Source organism: Scomber japonicus, chromosome 17, assembly GCF_027409825.1.
Source record: "Scomber japonicus isolate fScoJap1 chromosome 17, fScoJap1.pri, whole genome shotgun sequence".
NCBI lineage: Eukaryota > Metazoa > Chordata > Actinopteri > Scombriformes > Scombridae > Scomber > Scomber japonicus.
The window spans coordinates 21,379,610-21,390,823 of record NC_070594.1 but is presented as its reverse complement, the minus strand read 5'-3'; the positions used below and the strand labels follow the sequence as shown (position 1 = coordinate 21,390,823).

General features: G+C 40.6%; 1 protein-coding gene across 1 annotated transcript in view; it reads left to right on the top strand.

Annotated features, from left to right (window-relative positions):
• Window positions 1-8,041: 8,041 nt before the first annotated feature.
• The window catches only part of fut8b (fucosyltransferase 8b (alpha (1,6) fucosyltransferase)), an 87,973-nt gene continuing 84,800 nt past the window's right edge, over window positions 8,042-11,214 (top strand). The window contains exon 1 of the mRNA XM_053336633.1: window positions 8,042-8,157. The gene's annotated coding sequence lies outside the window, so the exon portion shown is untranslated. The remainder of the gene's footprint in view (window positions 8,158-11,214) is intronic.

Below are 11,214 nucleotides of genomic sequence, written 5' to 3'. Positions count from 1 at the left end.
CTTAAATACCAACTATTCAAAATTCAGATTGCGTGGTATATTTAATTTACAGTGCTTTTCCTAAGGCCAGGCCATATAAATACCATTGTTGCTGTTAAACATTATGCTAGTAAGGCTGCAACATTTACAGTCATAACAACAGGCATCAGATATATTATACATGGGGTGTTGGTTGAGGGATGAGGGATGAGGGAATGAAGGGGCGAGGGACAAGAAACATGGAAAATGCATTCCTTCTGAAATGATATAAATTATTATATTCTAATGATATTCTAATGATATTTGCATTATTCTATTACATTTTGCCTCTGTTTCATAGTATGAGATGCATTAAATTGACACTTTTCCGGCATATGTCGACAGCAAATATTTGATGCCTTGGTGCTCCATATACTCCACTACTGTGCCTCTCCACTACAGCGTTTCTGTCAGGTGAATAGAGTGCACATGTTCTCCTTTAGAAACTCTGCCTCAATGTCTCAATCTGAAAAGGTCAGAAAAGACCAAAAGTGTGATCAAACTGCTTCTTCCCTGCTTAGAGCTACACTGATGATGATATCACAGCTGACTGATAAAATTCTATTGTGGGTATGGTTGTGCGGATGGTACTGTGTGGGGGGGCTGTAAGGTGCAGGGAGTAACTTCAGAGGGACACTCATCATTTATTTGTTCATAACATAACTTTGGGGGAAGGGGAACAAAAGTTATCCTGTTGGACCTGGAAGTTGTAATTTCATGGTTTGGCCACTATGTTAAATTGGCTTCAAAGCCTGGTGCTGTTCCTGGGGGCTCCTGAGAACAAGATAAGATAAAAATCGAGTAGCACATGACATAATTTGACCGTCACTTCCGACCAATGTTTCCCAAATCCTTCCCATTTTCCACATGTGTTTTGGTTATTTATCCTCATGCAACAACGCATGGAGCGTATGGAAACGGATTTCATATTTCACAAGAATGGATACTTGGCGAGCTGTACAGAAAGTCCCGAGTCATAAGATGATCGTTGTGGATAAAGGGAAGACTTTGAAGGTATGTAGAGATTATAGCTGTTTTTACTTTAGCTGAGTGGCTGAATACTATTACGGCTGTGAGCAACCAATATAATTCGTGAGTGGTCTTGAATGAATCAGGGCAACCTATGCTTTCTAACAGTGTACGGCATGAATGTACATGTTTAAGGGTTGGTGTTTAAAACATTCAGAAGGACTTGTGGCTACCTCCCAACCTACGACCCGTCCCGTAGGCGGAACAGCGTGTTTTAAGTGTCTGCAGTTCCGATCCTCATCCCCATGTTGGCTGAAACAGACAAGTTACCCTCAAACACTACCATTTTCACTTACTTTCTAGTTCGTTTTCCAATTCGTAGTCCTGTTGTTGTTGTTTCTTCTTCCGGTGTTTCGGCAAAAACAGTCCCCGGTAATCCACTTCCGTTGTGTCTTTTTTTATTTGCATCGTTTTTTTTATTATATGCTGCGGTGTTTTTTTGTTTTTTTGTTCGCTGCGGTGTGTCTTTTTATTTGCAGCGTTTCTTTTATATGCAGCAGCGTTTCTTTTTGTTTGCTGCGTTACTTTTATTTGCAGCTATGGCGGGTCTCGGCCACCGTACATAAATGTGCTTGTCTGATCAAAAGTTCTGAAAACGTATTATTACCTGGTAAAAATATATTGATACTCCTGGGAGTCAAACCAGTTTGCTTCTTGTAATCTTCCCACACATGGAAGTCCAAATTCTTAAGGTATGGAATTTTTAATGTTTGTCCAGTCCTGTATCTTTCAGCAAGTTATTTATTTCCTTTAAGAAACTGATACTTTGAGTCAGCTTTATTCAGTATTCTTCTGCTCGCTGTATCTCATCTGTACACATTTCCCAAATTTGTCTTTCTTTCCCCAGGCTGTTATTTTCAAGGCTTTACTGAGTCCACTGTACTTGCTCAGATCAAAGAGAGGTTGAACTGTACAATCTGGGTCAGCCACTGAACGATGTATTCCTGAACGTCATCATCAATGTCAGTCATCACTTTAGTTTCACAACTTAAAGTTTGAAAACCTAATTGTGTCACATTACCTACAGGTCCATTATTTTCTTAACAGTTATTGTGGACAGTCTATATGTCACTTTTAAATATTATTGCCTATTTCAGGCAAGTTATATCAGTGTATGTGTGTAAGAACATGTCTGCATATGAAAGAGAAAACAGAGATTGACATGCACATAGACTATTGTTCATTTAAAATCCTGGTGCGCAAAAGCCTGATGCACCCTTTGTTTTATGTCTTTTTTGTCTTTTATTTATTCAATTATTTATTCAATAATTATTTTCAAATACAAATCCGTCAGTGTTAATCCCAGAAACGTGTGCAGATTTTGCCCTTTGACTTGTTCCATCTCATGTTGCCGCTTCCACTCAGTTTCTAAACCAGGGGAATTGGTGTTTCATTTGTATAATTTCATGCTTGCACTTGATATAATTTCCTTGGCTCTCCAAGATAGGCATATGGCATTATCAACATTCTCTTTTCTAGTAATCATCCTTATACAAACACTCCAAAAAGTATATATATATATATATATATATATGTGTGTGTGTGTGTGTGTGTGTGTGTGTGTGTGTGCGTTCCTCTCTTCTGAAGTGATACCTCATTGTTGCAGCCATTAAAAAGGACTGACAGATGCACCAAATGGCATGTGTGTCATTCTCATAATCATCACCTTCAAATACTCAAAGAGGACTGGTTTCTCCTTTTGCCATAAGAATCACAGCCCAGCTCTAGCTCTCTCATTCAGGGTTGTTTGAAAGACAGCCTTCTTTATGTCCGCCAACATTGCAACTCCATGCTGCCAGAATTAGATCAGAATGCTTAATGGATCTGGATTTAGGTTTTGGTTTGGTTAAAAGGCATTCATTCAGAGAGCAACTCTCTCATGTGAAGAGGCATCAGACACAAAACTCATAGTAGTAGCAGTTCTATCTTCTCTGATCACTGGATGATGTAGTAGATAGTATACTGGATTTTCTGTCTCAACATTAATTACCTCTTCTGTAATCCCCTCTACTTGATACTCTTGAAACACTTAACTATATTGATAATTTTTCTGAAATCCTCTTGCTACACCATTCAAGCAAGTCATTGCTTTACAGTAATTTGTACCCAATTTTGAATTGTCTTTCCTCCAAGGCAAACAAACATCATTTATACCTTCTTGGTACTTTACTGACTCTTCAAACTTACGAATTTTTATCTGTCTCTGGGCTCCTTTCAGTTTCCATTTGAATCCCTGGTGACTCAGTCTCCCAGAAACTGCGCAGCTGGTCAGTCAGTATTTGTTCCTCTACAAAACTCAGTTGCAGTGATGACAGTGACAGTGATGGACACAGCACTTTGAATCAGTCATTCAAATTTACGCTCCACAACCCCTAGTCCATTGTCCTCCAATCAAAATCCCAAGGCCTTCCAATACCATGTTTCTCATCAGAGTATCTGTGACTTCTAGACCTTTATCTTCAAGAAACAACCTTATTTTTTCATCTTTCATTTGCATGTTTGAAGAGCGTATAATTGGTGTTTTCAATAATCCTACATCAACAACTTAATTTGTTTTTAAGTTTCTGAAATATACCTTGATCTTTCTTGCATTTACTCTTTTTTATTTATCTGGGGCATAGACGTATAATACACCTGCCAAATCACTTCAGCTTTTCTCTCCTGATATTCACAGTATATTCTGTGCATTTGGATGATTCATGCTCAGCCCTTTCACAAAATGAACAGTCACTGTTATCATCTAGACTCCAAGTATGCAAGGATGCAGCTGATGCAGTGGCACCAGTCCATGGCCTTCTCATTCTGCGCTCTTTCTCGCGCTCCTTATCAAAATCAGCATTTCTTTCCTCATTCTGATAACCTTCTCCCTTTTGAGTGAGATTTGCTGTTCTCTCTCTACTTTCCACCTACAGTTACAAAACGTCCATCAAATCATTTGCCTTGAGAACATTGTGAGCTTCTTGTTGGGTGAACCTAAGGACAATTTCTGCAGGCATAACAGGCTTCCATAAGAGTCAGATACAACACCCATGGTATCAAGGCTGCTCACGTGTACTTCCCAGTCACCATACAATTTGCACAAAGCCGTTATATCAGTAGTCTTTCTTACAGCAGTCATATTGCGTAACTTATTCATGTGTGCATTTATCACCAGGTCCTTGCGACCAAATCGAGCGAGGATTTTAATTGCTCTATCATCATTATCCTTGAATAATGCAAGGCCTCTGACTGTGCTCGCTGCCATACTTGTTAAAATGACTTCATGTAACTAAATTTGTCTGTTTAGCTCAAACTTTCATTACTATGTATGGCCATTTCATATTGACTCCAAAACATTTGCCCTTGCCCACTCCAGAAAATCTCTGTATGACTAGTTTGGGAAGTTTAACTGCATTGACTCTTGTCCATTGTTCCTCTGAAAAACCTTGTCCTGCTTGAATCTCCATCCATGCACGTTGCTGCTCTGATCCTTGTTTTGAGCTTATGTCATCCATATACAGTATTCTACATCAGAATTTATTTCTTCATCCAAATCAACCACAATCCTGCTTCAATGTATCATACATAGACTTCACTTAGACTTGGTTCTTTACTCATCAACTGATAGCGTGGTTGTAGCAGATTGTAGGGCTCCCCTGATCTTTTTCAGTCATACAATTCTTTCTGCCATGACGTGTCTTTGTCTTCCCACACAGTTTCAATTAATACCCAATCCAGCACAATCTACCATAAACATGAGTCATTTCTTAGAAATGAGATGGAGCTGGTTGAAGACGTAAAACTGAAAGGTCCTGTGAGTCAGTTTCTCTCTGAATGAATAACTACACTGTCAAGAAAATTCCTCCAACTTGTTTATTAGCTCACATTGACAGTGTACTGTGGCCTTAGTTCCACATGATGGTGCTACTGCATCAGCTTCTTAGTAGTCAGGGCCACTAAGTAAAACAGAAATTATGTGTGTACAAAATGTAGGTGGGGGTGGTTATTGTGATTCAGCTCCTCACCACAGGAGTGAGACCTCTCAGAGGCAGACTGGATATTTTTCAGAGATAGATGGGGAAGCAACAACACATGAAAAGCCTATGGGTATTATGAATTTGATTTAGTCGCTTAACTCTCAAGTGAGACTGTAAGGTGGGGGAGGGGGGCAGAAAAAAACAGCCATATATGGTAGTTAACAGAGAGTGGCACAGTAAATTACATGTTCAAGGGCAACAAATTATACCTGAAAGCGTGTTTACTGTTTCACAGCACTCATCCACACACGCACACACAGATGCTTGCACGCACACACACACAGACACACAGGTTTCCCTTGTTGCTTTACTTTCCATACTTATCCCCACCTGAGTTAAATGATATATACAGATAAACTGCATCTTTACACACACTCAAGAGCAGCTATGGCACTAACATGTATCGCTTTATGCTGTGGCAAGGAGTACAGATGTGAAATACATACATGAAATGTGTCTTTGTTTGTTGAATCCATTTCAAATCAATGAATATTTCTGCTGTAAAATTGACTAGCCCAAATTAAAATTAATGTCATGTAATCTGAACCATGACTGTGAATTACTGAATAAGCAGGTCGCCACATGAAGACTGCTGAGTGTGATAATGTGCAGCCTTTACAGCAGTGGTTTATAGCTGTGTGACTGATGACTTGTCCAGAAGCCCTGTCCACTCAGGTGTGCTATTTACAAACCTAAATGGATGAGCTATGTGCCTGCATTATGTAACCCTGACAATATGTAAAAAAAAAATCTATTTCTCAAAAAGCTGAATTTGTGCAGAGTTGTAACTTGCATTCAGCATGCAGACTAGGAGAGCGGTGTTCATTTTTGGACCCATACTTATTTCAAAAGTTATGTTATGGCTTTACTTGCTGGTGTGAACAACAACTTACTTTTTAATTTGTTGCTGCAAATGATCACTGGAAAACAGCTGCTGTCCAATATTTTTCTGTGAATTTCTGCTTCCTTGATGGGTTTGTTCACAAATAAACACATCTCTCATTTGTTAATAGTGGAATCTAGCGCTACAGGGAGGTTTCACTGGCCCAAGTATTAAGCTATCTGGCTCGGACAGTTCTCCCATCACCCCAAAACAACATAGATGAATGGAATGTTGTTTGTCTGTGGTGCTTTAGGTATTAAAAAATGTCTTTCCAGAAACAATATCCTGGTAACTCAGAATGATCCATCGACCTTACTATGAACCTTTTCCGTTGGAAACAGTTTCAAACAAAGAAAGGGTTGTTATGAGAACACTTTTTCACTTTCAGCCTCACATGCTTTTTTTCTACTACTTTGGTGGGCAGTACAATAACTGAACTTTCGTTCCTCTTCATGTAATAACCATTTGCCTAACCACAGTCCATGCCCCACTTAGCACTGACCGAAAACCAATACTTAACCCCAAGGTTCCTGTGGGTACGAGTCTCCGTCTTATTCAAATGACATTCAGGTCTCCATGTTGTGACTATGTTAACAGGTTTTTTTTGGTACCCACAATATGATTACTGCAAGCACATAAACACCGTGGATAAACAGTGTAAGTCTGCTAGGTTCATTAAAAGTGAGATTACAAGTGACACAAAAAGTACTTCCTTTTCTCTCTACCTTTGATGTTGAAACCAGTCCGTCCTGGCTGACAGACAAATGTAAAATGTTACCATAATGTTTTTGAAAATGTATCTCAACTGAGAAACTGAGCTACACTGACACACCTTAATGGACCTCCTCCATCTAATGGTAAACTGTAGGAAAGTTATCTTTATCTGTCTTAAAATATTCTTACTGCACTCCACCGAGATAAAAACTCTAGATACCAAACTATTTGGTTTATAAACCTGACCTAAATGAGTCTACAGTGGCTATTATGTCAAAGGAAGATAAGAGGTTATGACAGATGATTACTGGAGCAGCGGGCTACTGTTCTTGGGAAGCGATAAGTAACATGAACACTTTAGATATGAGTGAGGAGTGAAGGCTATAACATTACAGCTACACTCCTATTCTGCATTGATGCCTGAAGGTCGAGCAGAGCGACACCCTTTAAGGGAGTGGGGGGAATTGGTACACTACCCTTCAGACCCCCCCTCCCCTCCCCTCGGTCAGTCTGTCAGTGTATCAACCAGACTGCAGTACAACAATCTGACACTGGTATGCGCACTGCAGCTTCCACTCCAAACGACTCCCATCAGGGTCGGCATCACAAGAAGTCAAGCCAGCCAGCAAGAGTCAGACCAAAACAGGAGGTGGGATCTCTGCGCCTTCAAAATAAATGACCAATGATTAACCAATAAACAAAAAGCAGGTATCCTAGTAATTTACAGTCACTGCGGTTGAAGTTTATTTGTGCACCTTTTAAACACAGCGTTAATTCAACGTGTTTTGCGCGGTATAGACATGTATCCTCAAGTGGGGCACTAGGGGTTCCCCTGAGGTCCTGTAATTCCATCAATAATTAATACAGTGACTCCCTTGATCATGGGTGTCATACACTGTCTGTAATAAAACATCTAAAAGCAAAAATCTCTGGGGCAAAATCTTATCAAATGGGGGCCAGTGGTCTAATTTGTGTCAGTTCAGAGGTCCTTGATGTTTTGAGAACCACTGGCCTTAATTATGTTATAAAGATATAGCCTAGTTATAAGTCACCAAAGAACACAATGGAAAAAGGTTTATTTCCACCAGACTGAAGTAGTGAAATGAAATGAAAATATAAATGAAGCTCGACAAATAATTAGATACAAAATTATATTTAACTGCCAGTTAAGACAGGCAAGGGTAATAAACAGGATGAGCTACCGCATGCTTACACTGTGCTGTGATGTTCTTATGGCGACCACATATTATTTTGAAAAGTCGAGATCGGATGTCGGGTTCCCCCCCTCTCAGGTTTACATTGACACCGGCCATCCAGACCAGCAGATCCCCACAGAGCAGCCTTGGCTGCCGTATTCTCTGCTTGCAGCTCTGTTTCCGCCGCAGCCTTTCCGCTCAGTTTTTCTGGAGCAACACATCCCAGGCTGCTGCGGCGTCAGACCAGCCTCCGCAGCGCCCCGTCGGTCGGATGCCGCAGACGCCGGTGTATCACGCCAAGGTGGGTGATATTAACTACCGCTGCATGGCGGAAAATGTAGGAGACACGGAGCCAGTTTCCCCCGCTACATCTCGGCCTGTTGACTGCGTCGCTGCCGACAGCACGGTGACCAAATAGCGGTCACGGTAGGCAGAGATTTCAGGTCCCGTTATATGACGGCCGTTACCCCGGTGTTTTTTCTCTGCTATAAGGGGATGAGTCGTTGTTACTTGTGTACGTTACTTCCCTATAAACTACCCCACGTCATCCTTTGTTGCTTATTCGCGTTGAGAAAGGCAAGTGGGGTATGTTCAAAACAATTTACAGTGTATCCGCGTAACGGCCAGCGGGTAGCTCAGCCTCAAAGCTCTCTCTCTCTCCTTTTTTTTTTTTAACACCGCGGCATTATCTTGACTAGGCAGCGTGAGTCAACCGCTATCAAAGTGGTTTCATTTGGCAGATTTGCAGCCTGTATTGTGAGCTAAAGGCATCAGAAGTGCTAAAAGCGTGTAGCCTGTGAGCTAGCTGTCTTGTCTGTGTGCGCTTGTTTGCTCAGCTTGTCGCGGGCATGTTTGAGTTGTCTCACCGTTAAATGATAGTGAAACTCATTTGACCTCCACGTGAAAATTTAAGACACATGACATAGGAGGAAGAGCGGGGTTGTGATGGTTGTTTGACAAGTGTGTTCATCCTTCCAGTGTATTTCCTTCATTGTGTTGTTATGTGTGGCGGGCAGACAAAAGCAGCCGCCTGTGTTAACAGCCTCACTGCACTGCTGCTTTGCTAGTTATCATCAAGAATTGCGTTGTAATAATCGCCACAGCCAGGCGTGTGTTTGTTTTTAGTATCTCTGGAGGTGTGGTTAATGTGTAATAAGGCCTCTGATATGTGATTATGAAATGAAAACGGCTCGGCTCAGTCCATGCGTCATCTTCATCTTCATCACATTAGGACAGTCATGAGGGAGCCTGCAGGGTGATTTCTGTTTCCCATCCCTTCCACACATACACTCACACACATGCACACACTTGACAAGGAAGATGATAAGATGGCAGCACTCACATGCACAGGCACAGTATATGTATATGTGTATGTGTGTGTGTGTGTGTGTGTGTGTTCAGTGTAACTCATGCCAATCGTATCTGATGTCAGTGCTGGTAAGGCTACAGGTTCAATTCCCAGCAGGAGCACCCATGAGAACACCTTCATAGTGATGTAAACTCTGCATACATGGATGGCTGTATTAATGTCATGATCACAGAACTGAGGCGGAAATCCAAGCATGTAGAGGAACAGTGTATGGCAGAATGAATGGTAAATAAATGCATTGTGTTATTGCTTTCTCATGAAATCAATCAATGATGTGGATGGCTTTTTTTTTTTTTTTTTTTTTTTTGGTAAAGTGTATCACTTCATGCCTGCAGTTGATATTACAAGACATATTTCAGCTTCACGTTGCATGCTGTGATGTTTCTTTCTTTGACGGCATATTGTTTGAAGATAATTGATGAGTTCAGTCATGTTGTATGGTGCCACAATTATACCGAAGTTTAGATCCATTTGCATCCAGTATCCATTGTGTTCTCATTAGAATTGTAGTTGCTGACAAGGGAGAAACTCAACACCTATGGACAACTAATGCATCATTAATGTTATCTAATAAAGTCAGCCTTGGTAACTGAAAGCAGATTGATTGAGTTAGTGGCCCTAATCCATTCATGAATAAGTAAACAGCCATATATATTGCAGTGACAGGGGTCTATGCTATGGCAGAGGTAGTCTGTCTTGGATTCCAGTGGTGGGTGACTGTGCTGCTTCAGATAGACGCCTGTCTGAATGTGAACAGTTTTAAACAGTCAGGGGCCAATTATTTTACATAAAGCAAAGTGACTCATGCTTTGGCAACCATTTGCTTTGATCTGGGCTTTGCCATTTTTGGAATTAATAGGCATAAGCATGGGTAGACCCATTTATATCAGCCAAGTGCAAATAATTACATTAGAGCAGTTCATTCCAGCCTGCGTAAATTTTGATGAAGCACTTAAATCAAATAGTAGTGATAACGCTCAAACTGACCCTCAAACTAACCCTAGAAATTTGCTTTAATTTGAGTGATTTTTTTTGTGCGTGCAAAAAGCCTCCCACATTGTTTTGTTGCTGCTTGTTACATTGGCCAAAGTTGCATTTGCTACGATGTAACTCTAACACATGATGCTGCATCTATAATACCGGTGAATGTGCTTTCTAGAAAGGTAGATCTATTTTCTGTCTCCCCCCCTTCCCTTCCCTTCCGTTCCCTCCCTCTTTCTCTGCCCTTTGTGCCTCTACCCTGCATGCCTCATACCACTGTCTGTCTTCATTTTTGACTAATGAGTTCATTAAACATATTAGTGTTGCTCTGCCAAAGAGGTTAGATGCGGTGCAGTGAGCAAAAATGGGCGGTGACTCATTTCATAGCTTTATCTGTATTTAACAGTGTGCATAATTGTCACGTGAAATATTTCTGTTTGCTTTAGTGTATCAAGCCTCTGCTATGTGGGCCTGGTTTGTGATACTGATTACCAAAATTGATTTGTTTCCAATTCACCAGATCCCAGTTTGATTTCCAATTTTATTCAATATTAATTACAATACCACATTTGCTTGGAAAGAGACTTTCAGAGAACTAATGCTTGTAAAAGGAACCATTTAACCTGGCGCATTATTAAAAAATATTAATGTTTATACTAAGAATTGACCCCGAAGCAGTGTACTTTTTATTCAACCTGACCAACACACTAAAGCAGTCGACACAATATAATGCAAATGCAGCCTTTACAGCAGTGGTCCATAGAGTCAATGAGTATTGACACAATATTTAACTTCCATTTTCCACATCTAACTTATGGATTTGCTTTTGTCCAGCTCTTCTCTGTCTTCATAGTTTTAAAATCTGAAATGCAACCAGGTTTGGTGGTGCCTTCAGTGGAGCACCTCGGGGTGCACGGTTAAAGGTTCACGTATCCACAGGAAACGGCATATTAAAAGATCAATCTTGGGATTTTATGGATCGATATTAGAGAATTCAAATGAATTTCT